The sequence below is a fragment of the Petaurus breviceps genome, unplaced genomic scaffold (assembly GCF_028583685.1).
Source record: "Petaurus breviceps papuanus isolate PSGF00001 unplaced genomic scaffold, PetGlider_PUasm1.0 90763, whole genome shotgun sequence".
Taxonomy (NCBI): Eukaryota; Metazoa; Chordata; class Mammalia; order Diprotodontia; family Petauridae; genus Petaurus; species Petaurus breviceps.
In genome coordinates this window covers 3,653,229-3,677,492 of record NW_027187340.1, presented here as the reverse complement: position 1 = coordinate 3,677,492, position 24,264 = coordinate 3,653,229, and positions in this window count along the sequence as shown.

Here is a 24,264-nt window from a genome sequence, read left to right as displayed (position 1 = left end):
AGGCTCCTAACACAACTGGCACTCTAAATTTCTGAATTTGCATTGTTGTGACTCTCTGTGTAGGGGTGGATGTGTCCAACCTGATCTGCTGACGTTATAGAGAGAGCATCTTTTTGGTCCTGCCATGTATCACAGACAGTGCTTCTGTTGTTGTTCAGTCATTTCAGTCATGTCTGACTTAATGACCGCATTTGGGTTTTTCTTGGCAAAGACACTGGAAGGGTTTGCCATTTCTTTCTCCAGCTCATTTTACAGATAAGGAAATTGAGACAAACAGGGTTAAGTGACTTGCCCAGGGTCACAGAGCTAGTAAGCGTCTAAGGCCATATTTGAACTCAGGAAGATGAGTCTTCCTCACTCTAGGCCCAGTGTTCCATCAACTATACCACCTAGATTTCTGGTGCTTCTATTAGAAGCTTTAATTTCTCTGGCATGTGATGATGTCATCTCACTGGCTGGCTTCCCCTCCCACTCTTGGCTATTGTAAATATTGAATTTGGTTCACTTTAAGAGGCAGCTTAGGAAAATTTCATTATGAACTCCACAGATCAAGTGCTCCTACAAAGAAAATCCCCCAAACTGAAATGTTCAGAGAGCATAACTATGCAAACCTAAGCAACAACGCCCCCGTAAGACCATTGGTTCCACTTGTTAAATTCATATCTTCAAATAGTGATTAATTAACTGGATTTCCCAAGATCCTAGACTGGCCTATATTTTTATGAGATGTACCTTTTCAGTAATCCTACAAGTTTACTAGATATCTTGGTGCATGGGAAGCAGGACTGGTAAAAAGATCTTACGCAGGCAAACAGTTGGGTCCCACAAATTATTAGAAGCCTTTTATTTTATTTTCATCAAGACAGAACAAAAGCCTCTCACCTTTTTAATCTTAAGCATCAAGGTGACTGATCACAAACTCTTCAATGACCCCAGTCAACCATTTAATTTAATTTTTTTGTTTTATATTCATGTTTTATTTATACTCTTTCCCTTTTATATTGCTGTCTCTTTCCAATGACTCCTCACATCTCCCCTATGAGAATCCTCACAGCAAAAAAGTGCAGTTAAACAAAATGAATCCACATCTTGGCAATGCATCTGACAAAGTAAGTCTCATTCTGTACCTATGGTTTAGCACATGTCTCCTAAGGGAAGGGAGTCATGATTCACCAAGAGTTCAATGGCCTCGTGATCACTGGAGTGACTGTAATTCTGATCTCTTTCAATGTTGTTTACCTTTGCATTGTCATCATTGTATATATTGTTCTCCTTGCTCGAGACACTTCACTTTATATCACTTTATACAAATCCTCCCAAGTTTCCATTAATTCTTCATATTAGTTGTTTCTTAGGACACAATGATATTCCATTACTTGAATATACCAGAATTTGTTGAACCATTCCCTGATGGATTTAGTCTGTTCTTACTTTTTTGCTGACACAAAAGTACTCTTACAAAAATTGATAAATATATATTATATATAATATCCCACATATATGTACATACATAGATAAACACACATGCACATACATATTTCACATGTGCATGTGCATATATATGTATATGTATGTGTGAGTATGTGTATATCTATATATCATATCTATGTCTATATCTATGTCTATCTCTCTATATACCCATATATCTATGTATATACATGTGTGTATGTGTGTATATGTATATACAGTGAGAGAGTTATTTCTTCCACAATGCAACTTTCCCCATTGTGGTTTCACTAGATTGTAGGTCAGCATAAGAAATTAAATGGGAATTTTTATAGAGTTTTTGCAGAAGCCACATATGAAAAACAAAGGCCAGCAGACAAAACAAAATGTTTAGAAACTCAGAAATGCATAAAATATATGCATAGTATTGTATGATATCAACATTGTTATCATTTAATACCATAATAATTCAGATTTCTCTGGTACTAAGGGAGGGCCAAAACACTTCACACGGATTTTCCAAACTGTGGGGGTACTGCACCCCTAACCCCTGCAATGTAGAAGGGATAACTGTATATAACCAGTTAGCCATTTTAAACATAGGATTTTGTTTAACTCACCCTCTGAATTAAGGCTGCTGAATTTCTATACCATCCAAGACAGAAGTCTTATCGGTTACCTCTTGGGAAATTTTTATGACCTTCCTTGATCAGATCTTAATTGAGAACCATGACCAATTCTGTCTCATGCAAATTGAGAGACGTGAAGAAAACAGTGAGAGCACAGAGGACGAGCAAAAAGAATGGAGAAATAGGACTTTAAAAAAGCAAAAGATTTGGGTTTCTAAATTTAATTTGGGGCATAAGAGGGTTTGTGAGGGAAATAATGATAGGTTTTGGGTTTATTAGAGATGATTCTAGAGTGGAATGGTAACCAGCTGTTTTCATTCTCCCCTGGTGGCAGAACAAAGGTCCCTAAATTTAAATCACAGCACAAAGGACTGAAGTTAGATTCAAGGAAAATGGTTTTGCCTGTAAGGGTGGAAAGATCCTGGGAGAGTTTATAGAGGGTGATCAAGGCATGTCCTTGTCTAGATTTTTCTTATTAAAACTCAGATAAACATCTAACCATTTGGAATGGTTTGCCTGCTGGTCCATCTGTATTGAAGTAGAAGGCTGGACAAGCTGACCTCTTGGGGCCCCAGCAAGTCCTCAGCTAAAAGGCCATTTGCAGTTTTGTGACATGGAACTCTGGGAAGTGATGAATGCTCCTTCGACTCCCCTGTTGGCTTGGCTTTGAGATGAAAAACAATTGTGGCGGGAGGGTGGTATATGGTAAGCAAATCAACCAAAATATAATTTCCGTGCTTGCAGGAGTTGGTGGCTTACTCCAGTAACTGATTTATGACACAATGTTTTAATTTGATCTGGCATTACAAGGATAAATTATTGAGTGCTAATTGTATGTTGATAAGCTGTTCCTGTCGAAATTTATTCCTTCCTCTGGTTGTGTTAATTGGGTTGTGTTGGATAGTAAAGGGGAACCGCTTACTTGCTGACTGGTTTATACCAGTGCTAGAAACCTTTGTTAGGATATTTTAGTGGTATTCACTTTAGTCGAATAAGGGAGTGCCTATTGGGATAATGGGATTTCTTCTCCATGTGCATTCCCTCTGCCACCCAGGTTGTTTAAAAATAACTTTCTTCTTCCCTAATTTATGTTTACAAAATAAAATAGTTGATAGCATAAGGCAGTATCAGAGACTAATTTTCTGTATTGGTGCAGGGGGGTGTTTCTGAAATGATGAAATAACTTAATAAATATATGCATATATACATATATATGTAATCACAAATTTTATTTTATCCTCACAACAATTCTGAGAGGTAGGAGCTATTATTACCCCATTTTACAGAAGAGGAAATTGAGATATACAGAGGTTAAGTGACATGTCCAGGATTACACAGCTGTTGTGTCTGAGAACAGAGTTGAACTCAGGTCTTCCTGACTCCAGACTCAGTGTTCTATTCATTGCGCCATCTAGCTGCATATATACATATAGAAACACATATGCATATACACATATACTTATACCCACTTGTATTTATACATACACACATGTGCACGTATATATCTACACACATATATAGACACTGACATATGAACACATATATGTGTATGCATGTCAATAAACCATTTATTAAATGTCTACTATGCACCAAGCATTGGCATTGTATCCCTACTATGACAAAATATGACTTGTATTCCATATATAGGGATACAAAGGAAGGCAAAAGACGGTTCCTGTGCTTGAGGAACTCAAAATCTAATGATACATATTAAATGCATGCATATGTATACGTGTATGCATATGTATGTGCACATACACCTGTATTATATATATATTATATATGGTGTTTAAAAAATCTTAACGTAGTATTTTAAAACTACACAAAGATGTTTGGAGTGCCTCCTCTCTATATTGTAGGTCCACCCCCCTCCCACCCTTGGGTTACATAATGGAAGGTCTCCCTATCAGCTATGAAGACTCCTTTAATTGGCTGCTGAACCAAACTCCTTATATATTCTAAAGAAGCAACCCCACCCACCCCTTCCATGTTGTCTTTATGATGTAAGGATAATTTGCTGAGTGGGAGGAAAGCATTCCTTTACCCTCCACCCAACAAGGAGAGCATGGCCTCCCAGGCAAGCCTGGGTCTGGGTCAGGGCCTCATCTTGTTTTCTTTCTATTCCAAATCAAAAAAAGACACAATTAGGCAGCAGCCCCATCCTAGCCACAGGCTTACAGGGGGAGGCCATGTACTGCAGAGGTGCCAGGGTGGGGCCAGGGTGGGGAATGTGAGCCCCATACTGGCCGGCCCTCTACCTCATCCTCTAACCTGACTGTCCTTGATTGAGGTTAACAGAAAGAAGAGATCTGGGGAACAGGACTGTCCCTGTAGTATGGCCACAGAGTTCTGACTTAGCTGCCAGTTTAAAGAGTCCTCAGGGCTGACTGCAAGGCTTATTCTATCTCCACAGTGGGACTGGGCTCTCATGAGGTAAGTCCTGAGGAATAAGTTCCCTGTACCAATTCAGATCAGCAACTGTTCTGCAACTTCTTATAGTCTTAGAAAATTACCTGGAATGCTGAGAGGTTAAGTGACTTAACCAGGATGGCAGAGCTGTTGTTGTTAAGTCATTTTTCAGTCATGTCCGATTCTTCATGACCCAATTTGGGTTTTCTTGGCAAAGACACTGGAGTGCTTTGCCATTCCTTCTCCAGATCATTTTACAGATGAAGAAACTGAGACAAACAGGGTTAAGTGACTTGCCCAGGGTCACACAGCTAGCAAGGGTCTAAGGAGAGATTTGAACTCAGGTTGTCCTGACTCCAGATCCAGTGTTCTACCCACTGTGCCACTTAGTTGCCCTGATCACAAAATTACTGTGTCTAAAGTGAGAACCTGTGTTTCCTTGACTCTAAAGTATGCTGTCTTTACTCCATCATGGACAAGCCTCTTAGCCCACAGGTGGGAGTGCAGAAAAGTTACTTTTGAGTCAGTGGTAGTACCACTATCCCTCCTTCCTCACCTAATCCACCACTTCTGTCTTCCTTGGAGTCTTGGGTGGCAATTGGACAGAACAGTCCAGGACTGGATGTGGTGGGTCTGGCAGATCTCCAGATTCTGAGCCAGCCAGCACTCACAGCCAGGAAATCGAATAACTCAGAGAGAGGCAAACAGGTACCATAAATTAAGGAATGAAAGGCATGTCTTGAGTCTAAGACAATAGCATATGTGGGAGAGAAAAAAAGGAGCCAGCCTTTGTGTATAGGCTTTAGAAAAGTTGGGCACATTAGACTCATATTCTAAGAGATCAGAAGGGAAAGAGTGAGGCCAGGGATTGCTGTCCAACAGGGAGTGCAAGGAGATAGACCAAGGTCTGCAGTCCTTGCAAAGAAAATGTAAATGTTTCAGTTGAGTGGGTTGGGCATCTAAATCTTGGGTCATTTTCCCTAGGACCTATTACTTTACAAAGCTAAACATAAGCCTTTCATGGAGGAAATGTGTCATGCTAAAAGCAACATCTTAGGTCATCTTCCTGGGTTTATGACGCCCACTTTAATTAACTAGCTAACAGCTGTGCTTGCCTTACAAGTAACCAAAGTAAATTCACTGAAATCTCATTATAACACAGTCCATGCTGTGGGGCATCTCCATAGGTGATGCTGTCCTGTGACAAATCTTTTGGTACTTAAGGAATGAAACTTTTGGGAGGGTCTAAAACATACCTACTGTATACTGAATTCCTCTCTACCATGGAAAGGGTAATGAGTTTCCCCCATAATTTTTTGAATATGTAAATTGGTATAAACTATCTTAACCTGAATGATAGGTATGTATTTTTTTAAAACAAAGGCATTTAATGAAATGGCATAAGAAAAGTAGCTGTGAAACATTCCTTCCATAGACTTGAGATACACACTCCCACAAATATATGTACCATCTGAGGGAGGAATAAAGACAACACGGAGCCAGTCCACACACAGAGGGGCAACTTAACTCCAATATCAGGTTGTTTTCTCTGTCAGTCAGTCAGCTTAGGGACCCATTATGTGCCAGACTCTATCCAAACACTAGGGATATAAAGTAATGTTGATGTTCCTTCAAATACACTTACTTCTCAATTTCATCAGCTTCCTAGATTTCCATGAACTGCACCTTTTCCTTAATAGTGACCTCCACCTTAATAGTTCCTGCTCTCAAGGAGTTCACATTCTAATGGAACCTAACAGTTGCGTATTGCTATAACTCACTGCCCCTGCCCGGCCGGGCTTCTCTTTGGTCTTCTATATCATGATGCTCTCCCAGGAGTAATGCCCTGGAGACATGGCTGTTGAACTTCTTTCTGCTCCCAGTTTTGGGTTCTAGCTGATATCCTTGGAATCTCTTGTGATAAGAGTGGTCTCTGCTATACTGTTTAGTTAAAAAAAAACCCATAAAGTTGTTGTTGTTGTTGTTGTGGAATCATCTTAACCATGGATCAGCAAAAAGACTTTCAGGGACAGGAGTGGAAGGGGACTTGGGGATTTCCCCCCCTTCTATTACAGAATGATATGTCTTGTTTCTGTAACCTTTGTAATACTCTTATCCTAGCTCCCACTCATACTGGAAAGTTGGGTCCCCAGAGGGCAACTCTATCTTCTCCTCAAGGTACGAGGTATACCATATTGTGCTATAAGAAATGAGGAGCAAACAGACTTCTTGATTACTTGGAAAGACTTATATGGACTGATGCTGAGTGAGGGGAGCAGAACCAGTAGAACATTGTACACAATTACCGACATAGACTTGGCTCTTCTCAGCAATGCAAGGTTTTAAGACAAGTCCAAAAGACACATGATAGAAAAGGCTATCCACATCCAGAGAAAAAGGGAGGGGGAGAAAATTTGGAACTCAAAAACTTGTGGAACTGAATGCTGTAAACTAAAAATAAATTTTTTTTAAAAGGTGCTAGGTATACCCCTGAAATCAAGAAGATGTCTTTGTAATGCTATTGTCTCAAGCTTCCATTTCCATGTCTTTTCCTTATTATCAATTACCCAGTGCCAACTGGTGATTAATGCCCTTGATATCATCAAGCCAATTAACATCGATTAGTTTTTCAAAAGGACATTTATTTATATAGTAAGACACAGCAGCAAAATGGAAATTAATTTTTTTTAAATCCCCTTGGTCCCTGGGGATAGTTGTCTCAGATTTAATGTGGTTGTTATAAAATCATTAATTCCACCAAGTTCACTTCCAAAAAGTGGTCTGGCCAGTAGATGAGTCATTCTCTTGTTTGTAGGATGCAATATCTTGGCATTGTTCTCCTGTTGGGTTGAGACAAGAAAGTCATTTCCCAGAGCTTCCTGGGGATACCAGTCTTGGCTGCCACTCTTGTCATATTCTCACAACTTATCAGTGAGAGAGTGGCCTCCTACACAGAAGCCCAGAGTAGTTTATTCTTCCCAAATACATTTCCAGAGTTAGCAGCCTATAATGCCTTTTGTGTCCATTCTGCCAACTAAAGGGCTTTTTCTTCACTACATATTAAGCAGATGAGAAAGAGAACACCGGTGCTTGCTCTGAAGTAGAGCGCCTGGCCCCTCCATTCCATGCTATTATCATGAACTTCCAGGAGAGGACCCACCCTAATTGCATGCTCCCAGGACCAGGTCCTTATCGGCCAGTCTATCCATTACCTCTTCCCCCTGTTATGTTTTTCATCATAAATACTTTGGGGAGTGAGGTAGAAAGAGGAGGAGAACATGTGAGTTGTTAAGGAGGAAGTCAGAAGAAGGATGAGTAGTTAGGGGAATCCAAGAGAATATGATGGAGAAGACAGTTGGACAAATTCTTCAGGCCTAGCCTTCTGTTGTGATGTCCTGACTCTTCTAAAGCTCAATTGTGACTCTCTCTGACTAAAGATAAATACCAGTGGGAGCCTGTCCTGCCCCTTCAATACTATGAGTAAAACCAAAGTGGAAAAAATGCTTTAGTAAGAGAGGCAGGTGATGGAAGACAGTCTTCTGTTAGTGCAGTTGTCTCTTTCCCATCATGTCCTACACCTTCCCACTGTAATAGTAATGGCATTTAAAGATTCCCCTATATTGGCTTGGTTTTTGGTTTGATTGTGTTAAAAGTCAGAGCTTGTTAATCCCACTTGTGGGATGGACTTGTTGGTATGAAAAGAGAGTCCTGAACTGGGAGGAGCTGGTGACTTCGATTTGGAGAGACAAGAGAGAGGCAGAAGAACTTTTTGGAAGCAGCACCCTTTTGGAGGCAGAGAGAGACTGAGAGGATTGCTGAGGGCCACTTTGAATTGCCCAGGACTTTTGAGACCTGCTCCCAGAGCTGCCAAGGACTGAGGAGACATGGTTGTTATGCTGGTACTTTGTCTGTCTGTTTTGATGTTGTTTTGCCAGATTTGTCCACTGGTGAAGGACAGTCCTGTTGTTGCAGAGGCCTTGGAACCTTGCTGTTGGTTCAGAAGCCCTGAAGAAGGATTTTCTTGTTGTATGTTTGCAGAAATCCTGGAAGGGGGTTTTGATAATGTTTTCAGGGGTCCTAGGACTGTTCTGCAGACAGAGAATGAATTAATGAAGACACTGGCAATGTATCTTGTGGCCTTGCTAAGCTTTGTCTCCCCAGGAACAAAGATTGCTGAGAACTTGCCTCATGTCAAGATGAAGAAAAGACCTCCATTTGGGTATCAAGTGCTATGCTTAAACTTGTTGTAACTCTGGGGTAGATTCAATTGTGATCCAGGGGTGGGGAACTTTTGACCTTTTTGTGTTCTATGATTGAACAAATGAATGTACTTTACTTATGATTGGAAACTAATCTCCATTTGAGAACAGGGGCTTTGTGATGGACTAAATGAAGGTACAGCCTAGGGGTGGAGTAGTATTTAGAAGAGGGACTTTGTAATTGATTAAATGAATGTAATGTCCTGGGGTGGGGAAGTACTTGATTAAATCAGGTAGTACTTGGAGATTATTGAATCACACTTAGTAAATGCTGTATTTTGAATGATGTCATATTTTGATCTTCTCTGTTCTTAATTTTTCACTGAATAAAATGGAGAGCACCTATGCTGGTATTTTGAACCTTGGGAAGTTGCCTTTGCTTGGCATTACATTACACCCACCCTGGCCCATCCATGTTTCTCTTCACAGCCAAGGCAACAGGAGAGTGATCTCTTTTTAAAGTGGATCTGGGCCTGGGGAAAGTCACACCTTATGCTTGTTACAAGCTTATACCTAATTACCTTTGAAGTCACTTATTCCCAACTAGAAGGAACCTGGTCAATGAAGTGGCCCAACCCTCTCAATGAGCCATAGGGAGGTGAAATAACTTGGCAAAAGACACATAGTGAATTAGTGACTGGACCAGCACCACGACCAAATTGTCTAAGGTCAAGGGCAATTTTTCCATCCCGCTGCTCTGGAGAGCAATTAAAGGACAAAAGAGTTCCTCCATCACTGACCACCTGTCTGACCTGGGTAAGGCCTTGGACTTTTCTGGGCCTCATCTGGAAAACAAGAAGATTGGACTTGATGGTCTTAAAGCTCCATTCAAGTTTAAGATCAAAGATTGTGTGACTCGGGGGACAAATCATTCCATTCCTGACTTATTACACAAGCGTTTTGCTCTTAAGAGAGAAAACTGAGCAGGCAGGCTTAGAAATGGGGCCCTCTCTTTAGTCCTGCTATTGTTTTTGGCATGATCTTGGTCAAGTCACTTAATTTCTGTGGCTCTCTTTCCAACAATAAGATGGGATTAATTATACTATGACTTCTCATTTTGTAGTGAATGTGAGCCTGGAATCTGAAATGGACTTTGGCTGCAGTCCGAGGGGTCATAAAACAGGTTTCCTATTCACCTTCAATTTCTTGTCTTCATCATTGTCATCATTGTCTCTACCACCACCACCACCACCACCACCACCACCACCACCACCATCAATGGCACTTCTGTCAAGCATTCATGAAGTGCCTAAAGTGTGTGTTTTACAGCTTGACACTTTCCTCCAGGACAAATCACATGGTCCTAGCTGTCTCTTCTTTCAGCAAATTCGACAGGGCCATTCACTGAGCCTCGTTTATCCTCGTGTAATTATTTCTATCCATGACAACTGTCACACATCGGCTGCCAGGAGTTGTGCTCATCCACCCAGATTTTGGAGTTATGATGGAGCTAATAAGGGCAGATGACAGTAATGTGTAGAGTCAATGAAATACATTGTAATAAATTTAGTTGATTTAAGTTATTAGCTATGAAAAAGGATTTGAGGATGGATCATGGTGACAAGGGGTGAAACTTGGCATTTTTACTTTGAATCCAAAGCTTGATCCTCATTCACATCGGCTTGTTCCCTTTGACCTTTTCAAACGTCTCCCCTTAAGACTGGTCCTTTTCTTGCATAGTTGCAGGGGTAGATGAATGCTGGGGGTGTATGGGCAGAAGAATGCCAAAATGGCAAGCCCCAGACACAGGAATGCTGTGGCTATGGGCAAGGCTAAGTGGCCCCCTGTTGAGGTTGCCTGATGCCCTCATTTGCTTACCCCCTCCCCTTACCCCTGCCCCTTTGGCTTGCTTATGCTTATCCTGGCAAGGGTCCTAGATACACAACTTAAGTTGACTTTGCTGAGACCTGTGCTCACACAAGGACTTCAGACTTGAATGACTATTGAGAATTTATTCAAAGAATGCAGACAGCTCATTTATAGACACCAGCATTGACCCTATGAACCCAGCTAGGGGAAATAATTGGAAGAATTGTAGAAGGACTGTCTGTTCCCCAAATATCTTTCCTTATTGGCCCACTATGATGCCTAAAATTCTTAAAATTAGAGTTACTGCTTTGAGTAAAAGCAAGGCATTGACACCAATGTCACTACTATTCTGACAGAAGTAAAATAACCTGTTTATGTGGGCTGAGTTAGCCAGGGGGCAAAGTGGATGACAGAGTGCTGGAATTGTAATTAGAAAGACCTGAGTTTGAATTCTGCCTCAGGATAAACTCTCTCAGCTTTAGTTTCCTCAACTGTAAAATGAAAATAATAATAGTACCTACTACATGGGGCTATTCAACGGGGTCAGATGAGATAATCTCTATAAAGTACTTTGTAAACCTTAAAGTGTTGCATATTACTGTAGACATTATATTAGATATTATATCATATATGTGTAATATATTATATATTGTTATAGATATTATTATTTTAACTAGCTATAATCAAGTGTATAGTTTGATGAGTTGTATTACCTTGTTGACAACAAGTAGAGATCAGAGGCCTCAGAACCTAATTTGGATTGGGGCAGAACAGAGTAATATTTAAACAGTAATGATGATAATAGTGTGTGTGTGTGTGTGTGTGTGTGTGTGTGTGTGTGTGTGTGTGTGTGTGTGTGTGTCTGTAGGAAGGAGGATAGAGGTCAGGAGGGGCAGTTTGAAGGGTGGGTCACTGTTAAGGAGAACATACCTCTTCTGCTGGGATTCATGGTGGGCATCATCCCCAGGCAGCAAGACTGACAAAAGAAAAATGGATGGTGCCCAAGTGGGAGCTTAAGCTGGGGCAGGGCTTAGTCCTAATAAACATATTTGCTGAAGACAGAAATTTAGAAATGAGGTTTGTCAGTTCATAGAGAATTAGCATTTCAGAATTCCAAAAGATGAGCTAACATGAAATACCCTATTCATCTTAAAAAAAATCTTTTAAAAATTAAATAAATTGTTTATTAACCCTCTTCAAGACTCATGGACTTTCTCTCCACCCTAACCTTATACAGGGGACTTAAAAGTGTTTGCTTTTTTTTTTTTTCTCATTCATCATCTTCCTTTCCGATATTGACCATAGAGTTAAGAGATTCCATTTTATGATGTCCTCTACTGATCCGTTGCCTCTTTATCCTGCACCACTCAGATACCTGGCCAAATCTGGGATCTGTCCTAGACTGTCATCACCATTCACCGCCTCTGGGTGGCACCACAGTGCATCGAGAGCCAGGACTGGAGTCAGGAAGACTCATCTTCCTGAGTTCAAATCCGACCTCAGACACTTACTAGCTGTGTGAACCTGGGCAAGGTCACTTAACCCTGCTCGCCTCAGTTTCCCCATCTGTAAAATGAGCTGGAAAAGAAAATGGCAAGCCACTCCAGTATCTTTGCTAAGAAAACTCCAAATGGGATCACAAACTGAAAAATGATTGAGCAATAAAATCGCCTCCTCTGCTTCCACCCAGTTACCCTTAAACAATGCTGGAAGAAGTCATATACTCATGCTGGTTGAGTATTTTACAAATTTATGCTATCTGATCTCAACTAGGTCCTCACTGCAGCAAGGTAATGAGTTCTCTTAGTGAATTCATCAGACCCATGTGTTCCATTCTCATTTCTATGCAGATGACTCTCAGATTTATTTATCTGGCCATGGCCTCTCCCCTGAGCTCCACTCTCACACCCTCAATTAGCTATTGTATGTATCTGACTGGATGTCCTGTGAGCATCTCAAACTCAATATGTACAACACAGAACTCATTATATTTTCTACCAAACATAGACTTCTTCTCAGTTTCCTTATTTCTGTCAAGGATACCATCCTTCTTTTAGTCACCAAGGTTTTTGGCTTTGATACTTTTATCGATTCTTAGTTTTTATTACCCACACTTCCTTCCCTACTGCCCTCCCCCATATTCAATTAATTGCCAATTCTTATTGATTCTAATTCAACAACATATCTAGTATACATCCTTTTCTCCCCATTCACAAAGCCACAACCCTAGTCTGACCCCTTTGACTGGACTGTTGTACTAGCTTCCTAATTGACTTCCCTGACTCAATCCTCCCTTCTTTTCAGTTCTTCCTATATACAACTGCCAGATTGAAATTTCATAATGCACCAGTCTGAGCTTATCATCCCATTACTCACAAAGATCTAATGATTTTCTGTTGCCTCAAGTATTAAATATAAAGTTCTCTGTTTGCAGCTCAAAGCCCTTCACTATTAAACTTGGACTACCTTTCCAGGCTTATCATACATTACTCTCATTTGTTCTATGTTCTAGCCCAAATGATCAACTTGCTGTTACCTGTAAAGGGCACTCCATCACCTACTTCTATGAACCAACAATGTCCCTTCCATGACCACTCCTAGAATGCACCACTCCTCACCTCCATCTCTTTAGAGTCCTTAACTCCCTTTAAAATAGCTCATGCCCACCTGTGTCTCCTCAAATTGCTATGTTTATCTTGTCTACATTTTGCACTTGCTTTTTTTCTTTTTGTTGTTTCTCCCAATAGAGGGTATAGACTATTTCCTTTTATATCCTTCTATTCTCAATGCCTAAGATAGTGCTTGACACACAGTAGGCATTTATTAATTCTTGTTGATTGATTGATGCAGTTAAATGCAATATCGAGGTAAACAGGGCTTGTTTTAAACAGAGTACATTGTACCTCTTAGAGATCTTGGAGATTAATTTATAGATGTGTAAAAGCTTTTGCAAACATGAAATGCAAAACGCTCTTTCAGTCTGGTGGGAAACTTTCATCCTGACACTAGCTGGTGACCAGTTTATGCCCCAGAGTATGAGAATTGATTTCCCTTGTAATTTTTGTCCTTGGTAATGAACTGGAAGGTATTGTTGTTAAGGATCCAGTCTGATACACAAATGCATTCTACCTCAGAAATGTCTTTAAGTCAAGTCAGCATGCTAGACAGTGTTCAGAGTTGCCTTCATACCCAGACCAAGTAATGAAGGGGGAGGGGGGAGGGATTAACAAAGATGCCTCTGAAATTCTGAGGGTTCATGTTATTATAAGCAAATAGGTTTTAGTGAAAAGAAATGTGCAGAGAGAAAATCACTTCTTGTGTTTCATCCCCTAAGCGTTGTTCACTGTGCCCATTTCCCACCCTGCTTTCCACTCCCAATAAAGATTAAAACAAGGAGGGGTCACAGGTTTGCTGCCTCCAACTGCCAGAGTGAGTTTAGTCATATAGCTTCATGTAGTTTAAACCTGGTGCAATTTAGGGCCCTGTTAAATTCCACTGAAAGAACTCTGTTATTGCTCATTGCTTGTTAACTGCCAGGGCAAAGTTCACTGGAAAACACTCTGGTTTTTTACCTATAGAACTACATGTGTTCAAGTCAGGCACTCCAAGTCAATACGCACTTATTAAGCACCTTTTATATGTAATGTGCCATGCCAGACTGGAAGATATGAAGATCAAAAATGATAGTTACTGCTCTCAATCAATTTATATTTTTCCAGAGGCCGGGATCCAGTATATAGGTAATTATGATCTCAAATAGAATATGAGAAAGGCAAGGGAGAAATCCAGACCACTCCCCCCCCCCAATTGTTAACATTTATAAGGTTCCTTAAGATTTGCAAAATATTGACTATACATTATCTTGTTGCTAATATAGAATAAAGATTCTAACAATGTCTGACCAGTGATCCCAGTATTAACCCATTAGAACTTGTACTAAAAATATATTCAGAGTATAGAATAACATAACAGATGTGTCCATAGCAGTTTCTTCATCTATAAAATGGGAAAAATGATATCTCACTTGATCCTGTAAATCAGGAATGTCAAACTCAAATAGAAATGAGTCCTTGCCATTGCACATAGACTTAGAAAAGCACAAATTAACATTATCTATATTATATTGTATTTTAATTAATTTTAAGTATTTCTCAATTACGTGTTCATAATATTTTACTTTTTCTTAATTACATGTTAAAAACAATTTTTTAACATTTGCTTTTTAAAACTTTGAGTTCCAAATTCTTTTCCCACGTTCCTTTTCCCTCCCCCACCAAATGGTAAGCAATCTGATTTAGGCTATACATGTGCAATCATGCAAAATACATTTCTGTATTAGTCACGTTGTAAAAGAAAACACAGACCAAAAAAAAAAAAAAGTGAAAAATAGTATGCGTTCAAGACTCCATCAGTTCTTTCTCTGAAGGAAGTTAGCATTTTTCATGATGAATCCTTTGGAATTGTGTTGGATCATTGTCCAATTACATTTTTTTTTTTTTGAGGAGGGCAGGCAAGGCAATTGGGGTTAAGTGACTTGCCTAAGGTCACACAGCTAGTAAGTGTCAAGTTTCTGAGGCCAGATTTGAACTCAGGTCCTCCTGACTCCAGGACTGGTGATCTATTCACACTACACCACCTAGCTGCCCACAACTACATCTTGATATGGTTCAGGCTAGACTCCTTGGCAGAGCTGATGTCTCTTCAAAACCATCCCATGATGTGGGTAACAATAATAGCAATGAAGAGAACTGATACTTTATTGTACTTTCAGGTTTGCAAAAGACCTTTAGAGACACTATCCCATTCTTGTCTCCCAGAAGCCCTGGTGAAGTAGAACTTTTATACCCATTTTAGAGTTGAAAAAACTAAAGCTCAGAGATATTAGAGGACTCACCCTTGATCACATAGCTAAAAAATGTTAATATGGGATTTAAACCCAGGTCCTAGCAGCTCCCCATCCAGCACTCTATCTACTGCACCATACTGCCCCTCCAGAGCATTCTGCCTCCCAAGGTACTATGGGTATTAATATCTCCATTTTTAAAATTTTTCAAATGCTTTATTAACATCTGATTTACAACATTCATTTCCCCAGATTTTGAGTTACAAATTTTCTCCCCATTTTTCCCCTACCCACCGTCCCAAAATAGCAGTCCCACAGGATATCCCCTCCTCCAATCTGCTCTCTCCCAGATTTTCTCCCATACCCCTTTTGACTTTTCCAGTAGGGCATGGTGGATCTCTATGCCCCAGTACCTGTATACCTTATTTCCCAATTACATGTAAAATAGTATTAATAATAGTACATATATATATATATATATATATATATATATATATATAGTATTTGATTTTAAAACTTTGAATTCCAGATTCATTCCCTTCCTCCCTTGTCACCCACCCTTACTGGGAAGATAAGCAGTTCAGTATAGGTTGTACATGTGTGGCTAATGAAAAACAATAACATAGTAGATATATTGTAATAAACTGACTATATTTCCCTCCCTCCTATCCCACCTCCCACTTGTTCTATTCTCTACTTTGATCCCATCCCATCCCATCCCTTTCCTTTTCTTTTTTTTCCTAAGCAATTGGGGTTAAGTAACTTGCTCAAGGTTACACAGCCAGTTATTTCTAGGTGTGGTGCTAAGTATCTGAGCCTGGATTCAATCTCCAGGTCATCCTGACTCTGGGGCCGGTGCTCTTACTCACTGAGCCACCTGGCTGCCCCTAAGCAATTGGGGTTAAGTAATTTGCTCAAGGTTACACAGCCAGGTGTTTCGGGGTGGGTGCTAAATGTCTGAGCCCGGATTTGATCCCCAAGTCATCCAGACACTGGGGCCAGTGCTCTTACTTCCTGTGCTACCTGGCCGCCCCGATCCTGTCCCTTTTCAAAAGTGGGTGCTTCCAACTTCCCTCCCCCTGAGCCTGCCCTCCCTTCCATCATCCCCCCTGTCAAACCCTCCCCCTTACTCTCCTGAAGGTTGAGATACCCTATTTAGTGTGTATTTCATTCCCTCCTCAAGCCAAATTCAATGGCAATAAGGTTGACCCATTCCCTTTTGCCTTCCTATTCTTCCCCTCCATTGTAACCATTTTCCCTTGCCTCTTCTATATGAGATAGTTTACCCCACTCTGTCTCTCCCCATCTCTTCTCATTATATTCCTCTCTCACCTCTTAATTTCACCTTTTAAGTATCATCCCTTCCTGTTAAATTGATCCTGTGCCCTCTATCTATGTACACCTGTATATACACATTCACATATGTATTCATATGCCCATACACCCTCATATATAGACATATATATTTCTATTCCCTTCAACTACTAAGAAAAGTTTCATAAGTTACAATTATTGTTTTTCCATGTAGGAATGTTAATAGTTCAACTTTGATAAGTTCCTTATGATTTCTTTTCCCTGTTTACCTTCTCATGCTTCTCTTGCTTTTTGTATCTGAATGTCAACTTTTCTATTCAACTCTGGTTTTTTTCAGCAAGAATACTTGAAAGTCCTCTATTCCACTGAATGACCACATTTTCCCCTGAAACATGATATTCAGTTTTGCTGGGTAGGTGACTCTTGGTTTTAATCCCAGCTCCTTTGACCTCCAGAATATCATATCCCAAGCCCTTCAATCCCTCAGTGTAGAAGCTGCCAGATCCTGGGTTATCCTGATTGTGTTTCCACAATATTCAAATTGTTTCTTCCTGGCTGCTTGTAATATTCTCTCCTTTATCTGGGAATTCCAGAACCTGGCTATAATATTCCTAGGAGTTTTTTTTTTTTTATCTTTTTCAGGAGGTGATCGGTGTATTCTTTCCACCTCTATTTTGCCCTCTTTTCTAAAATATCAGAGCAGTTTTCCTTGAGAACTTCCTGGAGGATGATTTCTAGGTTCTTACTTTGATCATGGCTTTCAGGTAGTCCAATAATTTTTAAATTATCCCTCCTGGATCTATTCTCCAGGTCAGTGGTTTTTCCCATGAGATATTTCACATTGTCTTCTATTCTTTCATTTGTTTGGATCTGTTTAACAACATCTTGATTTCTCATAAAGTCATTAGCTTCCATTTGCTCCAATCTAATTCTGAAGGAATGGTTCTCCTCATTGAGCTTTTGAGATTCTTTTTCCATCTGGCAAATTCAGCTTTTTAAGGCGTTCTTCTCCTCATTGCCTTTTTGAGCCTCTTTTGTCATTTGAGTTAGTCTATTTTTTAAGGTATAATTTTCCTCAGTCTGGCTTTTGACTCTCATTTCATAATTTTCTTGCATCGTTCTCATTTCTCTTCCCAATTTTTCCTCCACTTCTCTTATCTGCTTCTTAAGGTCCTCTATGGCCTGTAACCAGATCGTATTTCCTTTGAAGCTTTTGATGCAGGAGTTCTGACTTCCCTGTCTTCCTCCTGTCCCATGCTTTCCTCCTTTTTGTCCCCAAAATAGGAGTCTAATGTTGGAATCTTCTGTTTTGTTTCCTTTTCCTGGTCATGTCACCCCTCAGTCACTTGACCCCTGGGCTTTTTGCCACAGTAGGACTCTGCCACCAGACAGGGGAGCTTTCATCCCAAACGCTGGGGTTTTCTTAGGTGCTGGAGGTATTAGATGGGTGCCCTCTCTGAGGTCTCACATGCTCTGGCAAGCTGGACACACACCCCAGGATCTCCACCCTAGAATGCAATCTAGATCCAAGATGGTTAAAGCAAGAACAATTACCCCTCAGACTGGTCACTTGGTCTCCCTACACTCTGCAGGCCAGGAGCTGAACCTGCCATGTGGCTCTGGCTGGCTGTGCCCACATCTCAGCAGCTTCTCGCCCTGGGGGCAAAAGCCATATACTCCCACTTACTGGGTCCCAAAGTCCAGACTGCCCTGAACTCTCACTTTGTCCTTCACATCTATGTGTTGATGAATCTGGGAACAGCCACAGCTGCTGCTGATCTGAAGTCCCTTCTGCTGGCAGCTGGTCAGGCCTGCCCTAGGGCTAAAGTCTTGAAGTGGTGCTGGGCTCAACTCCCCAAGCGCTGTGCTGGATGATTCCTGCTGGTCTGCTGGGCTGTCCTCAGTGGGAGGTTAGCTTCTCTGTGTCATTTTGTGGGTTCTGCAGTTCCAAAGTTTGTTTAGAGTCCCCTTTTTACATGGATTGGGGAAGGTGGAAGCCAGAGCAGTGGGGAGGTCCTGCTTCTACTCTGCCATCTTGACTCCGCCCCAATATCTCCATTTTTATAGATGAGGAAATGGTACAATTCATATACTGGGTGTGATCGTTTATGCTCTAAATACTGTAGATTTTGATGAGCTTAATGCTAGAATCACTTGTATACTATAGGAGTATTAATAAGTTTGTTAGGTTTTAGAGTTGCAAGGGCTTCAGTGATTCGGGAAGCTGTCAAGAGAAACAATCAGCAAAATTCCAAAGAAGTTGATGCATCACACAAAGATAGACCTTGTGGAAAGTGGAACAAGGGAACCTCTCCCTGCTACTGATGGTTTGAAGCAGAGGTCCCAAACACAAAGACCACTGCTGCTTAAACCAGACCAAAACATAATTGAGAAGCATTTAAGAAAATAAATAAAATACAATTGAACATAGAAAATATTAATATGTGGTTTTCTCTGGTCGATATGTGTCCTGAAGAGATCCTTATGTATTAGTGGCCCCATTTCCATTTGAGTGTGAAACCATTGGACAGAATTTAATGCTTTTTTTTTTTTAAGCTTTGGGTGAGGAAATATATTGGGGTTTAGAAGAATGGTGGCTAGAGTGGAAAGAGCATTGGGCTTGGAATCAGGAAGACATCTTCATGAAATCAAATTTGACCTCCGATCCTCATTAAATGTGTGACCCTGGGCAAGTCACTTAACCCTGGTTGCCTCAGTTTCCTCATCTGTAAAATGAGCTGGAGAAGAAAATGGCAAACCACTCCAGTATCTTTGCCAAGAAAATCCCAAATGGGGTCACGAAGGGTTAGACACAACTGAACAACAGTAATAGAAAGATGGCATCATATTTTTAGTTTTAGCTATTTCTCTCTACCATTAGAGAATATACTTGTGCCCCAACATGTCAGTATGAAATGAAGGATTTAGAACCTCAGAGATCTTGTTATCCTTTCCAGAACTGGCATTATGTTAGCAAAGAAGGTTATTACTAATGTGTTTGACTTTAGGGGTTCCATGAAGAATCCTTTATCCTCAAATTTCTCCTCAATTTATTCAGGGATGCTTGAAATTTGATAGTTAAAGATGATTCCTTTGTCTTAAATCACATTACAATGAAAATGCCCAGGGGAGAGGCTTGACCACTCATTTACATCTTAGTTAAAATTGAGTTAAAATTATCCAGATCTTCAGGCTTTTATGAGAAGCAAAATCAGTAAGGTATGAAAATACTGGGATCCTCAGGATGAAAGAGGAAGGGAACATTTAAATTATATTTAGAGGAGAAAGGGAACAGAAGGGGAAGACAGGAAACTGAAGGTACATTTTCAGGTATAAGGGGAAAAAAACACAGTAGCTCCAGAGTGAGAGGACTTCAGTTCAAATCTAAACATTGACCATTATAACCTGTGTGACCTTAGGTCAGTCACTAAACTTCTATGGGCTTCTGTAAAAAGAGGAGGTTAGATGAGATCACTTCTAAGTTTTTGCCCAGTTTTTGATCTCCAATCACAAATCTTGCATAGGGCAGATTTTTACATCCTTCAATTACGTTTGTGAATTATGATGAAGAGATACGCCTTTGCATGAGACTCTCTTACCCAGACTCAGTTGGAGAAAATATTTACAACATCTAGTTTCTGTTGGTGGGGAAGCAGGGAGATGCGATGAGCTTTTTTTATGGCTGTTCCTCATACACGACTGTTTTTGAGATGACATTATGCTTGCTTCCATAGTAAATCAGAGCATCATAGGTGAATGCACAGGACTTTTTTTCTGACAATCCCACCACAATTTTGTTTGTTTGTGTTTTGGCCATAAGATGGTGGATTTTTTAATTTTCATCATCGCAACTCATGAAGACTATCTTATGAGGTGTAGAGGACTGTAATTTATGTTAGTGGAAGGAAAGCCAGCAAGCATGAAACCGCCGATCTTTTCTAAGTTTTCCATGAATTATCATGACTTCAGCTCTGCCAGGGATGTCTTTGTGGATTGGAGGATGTGTCAGTAGCCACAGAAGGACCACGTCAGGCTTTTGGCTCCTTAGCTCCTGAGCAGTCTCCTTGGAAGCTGGAGCAGCTGGTACCTTCTGCTTTGTTGTGGTAAGAAAAGTTCTCTCCTCTTCTAGTGCACAGTCAGCCTAAAACATGTTGGAAGGCCACGTTCTTCAAAATACTTCTTATAGCCCAGGTCTTCATTATTATTAGCAAGCATTTATTGTAGGTCAAATATAATTAAATACTGAAGCTGAAACCTATATAACTGGCCACATAATGAGAAGAAAGGACTCATTGGAAAAGACCCTCCTATTGGGAAACATTGAAGGCAAAAGGAGAAGGGGATGGCAGAGGTGAATAGCAAGTGTTGTGGAAGCAATGAACATGAGCTTCCCCTCCTCCTCCTTCTCCTCTTCCTCCTCTTTTTTCATCCTTCCACTGATTCCAGTTCCTTCCAGTACAGTCCAGTTCAATTCAACAAAAACTTTCTATGTACAAGGTAGAGGCTAAAACTCACTTAACCTCTCAGTGTTTTAAGATTATCTACTAAGTCACAGGCAAGTTAATCTGACTTGGTAGAAGGAGAGCTTTTAAAGGAATTTCTCATGCTGTTGATATCAGAGATCCTTTACATATAGGGTGTCCCAAAAGACTGCACTAAGACTTTTGGGACACCTGTGCAAGACTAGAGCCACAAAGACAAAAATGAGAAATAGTTTCTGTCTCAAAGAACTTAAATTCGACTTCTTCTTTCCTTGATCCACCCTCCTCTTCCGTAATGCTTTTCAGCACATAGTATTATTCACATTCCTTTTTTTGTGCTCTCAACACAAGGTGAGCTGAGGAGCTAAAAATGCTCTATTAGCTGCTCTGAAAAGAAGGTTCACTAGCAGAGGAGGTTGAAACCAATGGTAACAATGTTTGGGTGTTATTCATGGATTTCATTGATTTCTGCTGTTACTTTCCCCAGCAGCTTAGTCCATTTTGTCCCTTGGCAATTTAGTCAAGAGAGGACTAAAAATTTAATTCTATTTAATAGGTAACACCAATGTGCAATAGGAAAAGATTTGTAGATACATGATGGGCAGCTAGGTGGCACAGCGGATAGAGCTCTGGGCTTGGAGACAGGAAGACTCCTCTTTCTGAGTTCAACTCTGGCCCTAGACACTTATTAGCTATATGATCCTACACAAGTCACTTAACTCTGTTTGCCTCAGTTTCCTCATCTGTAAAATGAGCAAGAGAGGAAATTGCAAATCACTCTAGTATCTTTGCAAAGAAAATCCCAAATGAGTTCATGGAGTCAGTCACAACTGAAATCACAACTTAACAACGAAAATGGGGATGTTTTCATATTGGGGAAAAAAATCTTTAGTTTACCAAATGCTGTTATGACTATATGAATTTAAATGTATCTTGAAGGTGAGAAGAAAAGGTATCAAAGAGTTAGTTACTGTATCCAAATATCTTCAGTCAATTTTATTAAAACTGCTTTAAAAGGAGAAGGAAGAATGTGATGCCCTTGGACTAGTTAGAAAGTTACTAAATATTTGGAAAGTATTTACTATGGTAAATAGGTGGGAATTTCCATGAATTTCTCCCCTCAGACTCAGGAAAAGCAATATTTTCCATCATGGACTAAACCAAATAGAATATTAAAATGAATTGCTCTGAACTAAGCCATTTTTTTTTGCTTTTCTTTGGGGCTTCTGGCTTTTGTTTTTTGAGAAATTGACCATTCTTGCCATATGCAATTCTCTGGGCACAGCTGGGATGTAGAAAAAAATACCCCAAAACAACAACAACAACAAAAACCCCTGCTTTATATGTGCTGTAGCAAATGGCTTTAAGGATACAGCTGCTTCAACTCTTGGGAGAACAAAACAGTAGTTGTGGCAATAAATGATGGTGCATTCCCCCAACTCCCAAAGTGACTCCACTACCAGTCCCAGCCAGGACAGTCATGTGACTGCTCTGACAGGCATTCATTCATAATTTGATGAGTCCCCCACCTAGAACCTGGCAGCCTGACAACACAGCACCTGCTTAACCCAAGTTGTGAGCAAGGAGTCCCACAGCAGTCAATGAAATTCTGTGGTTTTAAAAGGCTCTTTTTTTCATTCTGTATTGTTTCAGTACCATTTCCCAAGGGTGCAAAACTCTGGCTAAACCCTTTAGATCACTATGCTGGTCAGAAGATGACCCAAGGAGGTTTTCTTTGGCTACAATAAGGCTTACAGGGTCTGGAGACAGATATTTTTTTGTACCTGTAATTATTCAAGGATATTTAGACAATAAGTTGCTTTAAAAAGCTATTAAAATAAGTCTATATCTGGTACTTCAAAATGTCGAATTTTTCAAAAAAGTAAAGCCAATTTTTTTATTTATTGGCATTTGTTGAATGCTTGTGTGTACTGTATTGTGAGAAGTATATAAAAAAGTAAGATACAGACCCTGCCCTTTAGATGCACTCAGTCTGTCTGAAGAAAGGAAGGAAGAAAAGGGGAGAAGAAAGGAAAAGAGAGGGGGAAGGAAGGAGGGAGGGAAGAAGAGATGGAGGAAAGCAGGGAGGAATGGAAGGAAGGAAGGAAGGAAGGAAGGAAGGAAGGAAGGAAGGAAGGAAGGAACAGAGGGAGGGAAGAATGAAAGAAACAAGTATTTATTAAATACCTACTATGTGCCGGGGACATTGGTCCTCACAATAATCCTAGGAAGCAGGTGCTATTATTATCCCCATTATGTAGTTGAGGCAATGGAAACAAATAGAAGTTAATTGACTTGCCCTGAGTTACATAGCTAGTAAGTTTCTGAGGCTGGATTTTTCTGTAGACCTCCTGGACTCCAGGTCCAGCACTTTATCCCCCCTGTCCCCTGAGGCACCTATCTGCTGGAGAGACCAGACACATGGGTATTAAGTCACAATGCAAGGAGCACTGTGTGGTTAACTGATTAATACAATGGTTCAGGCAGTATTAAATACTATGGGATTTGGGGAAATGTTGAGATCAGCAACCATGGGCTGGGGTATGGAATCAGAGAACACCATAGAATGTGAAAGTTAAGGAGACCTTAGAGATCCATCACTAACTCACTGTGTGACATTGGTCAAGACACTTCATCTCACTGAGCTTCAGTTTCCTCATCTGTAAATCCCAATTTGTCATAGAATTATGGACTTCCAGAGCTGATTCTGGGATAGGTCATCTAGTTCTAAGATCATATGTCCAGAGTTGGTAGGGACCTTAGAGGCCATCTGTTCCAAACTCTTCTTTTTACAGATGAGGAAAATGACCCCGTCCCCACTGAGGTTAAATGACTTGCTCATAATCACATGTGGAGTAAGTGACAAAGATGAGATTTTTAATTCTTCTGCTCTGACTCTAACTTCAGGGCTCTTTCCACTTTACCATTTTGTTTCTTTATCCAATCCCTTTATTTAAGATGAGGAAACTGAGGTCTGAGCATTGAAGTGACTTGATAGAAATTATAGGTAGCTAGCAATAGAACAAAGAAAGATTAAAAAAAAATAAACTTTAGATTGGATCACCCGGGACAAT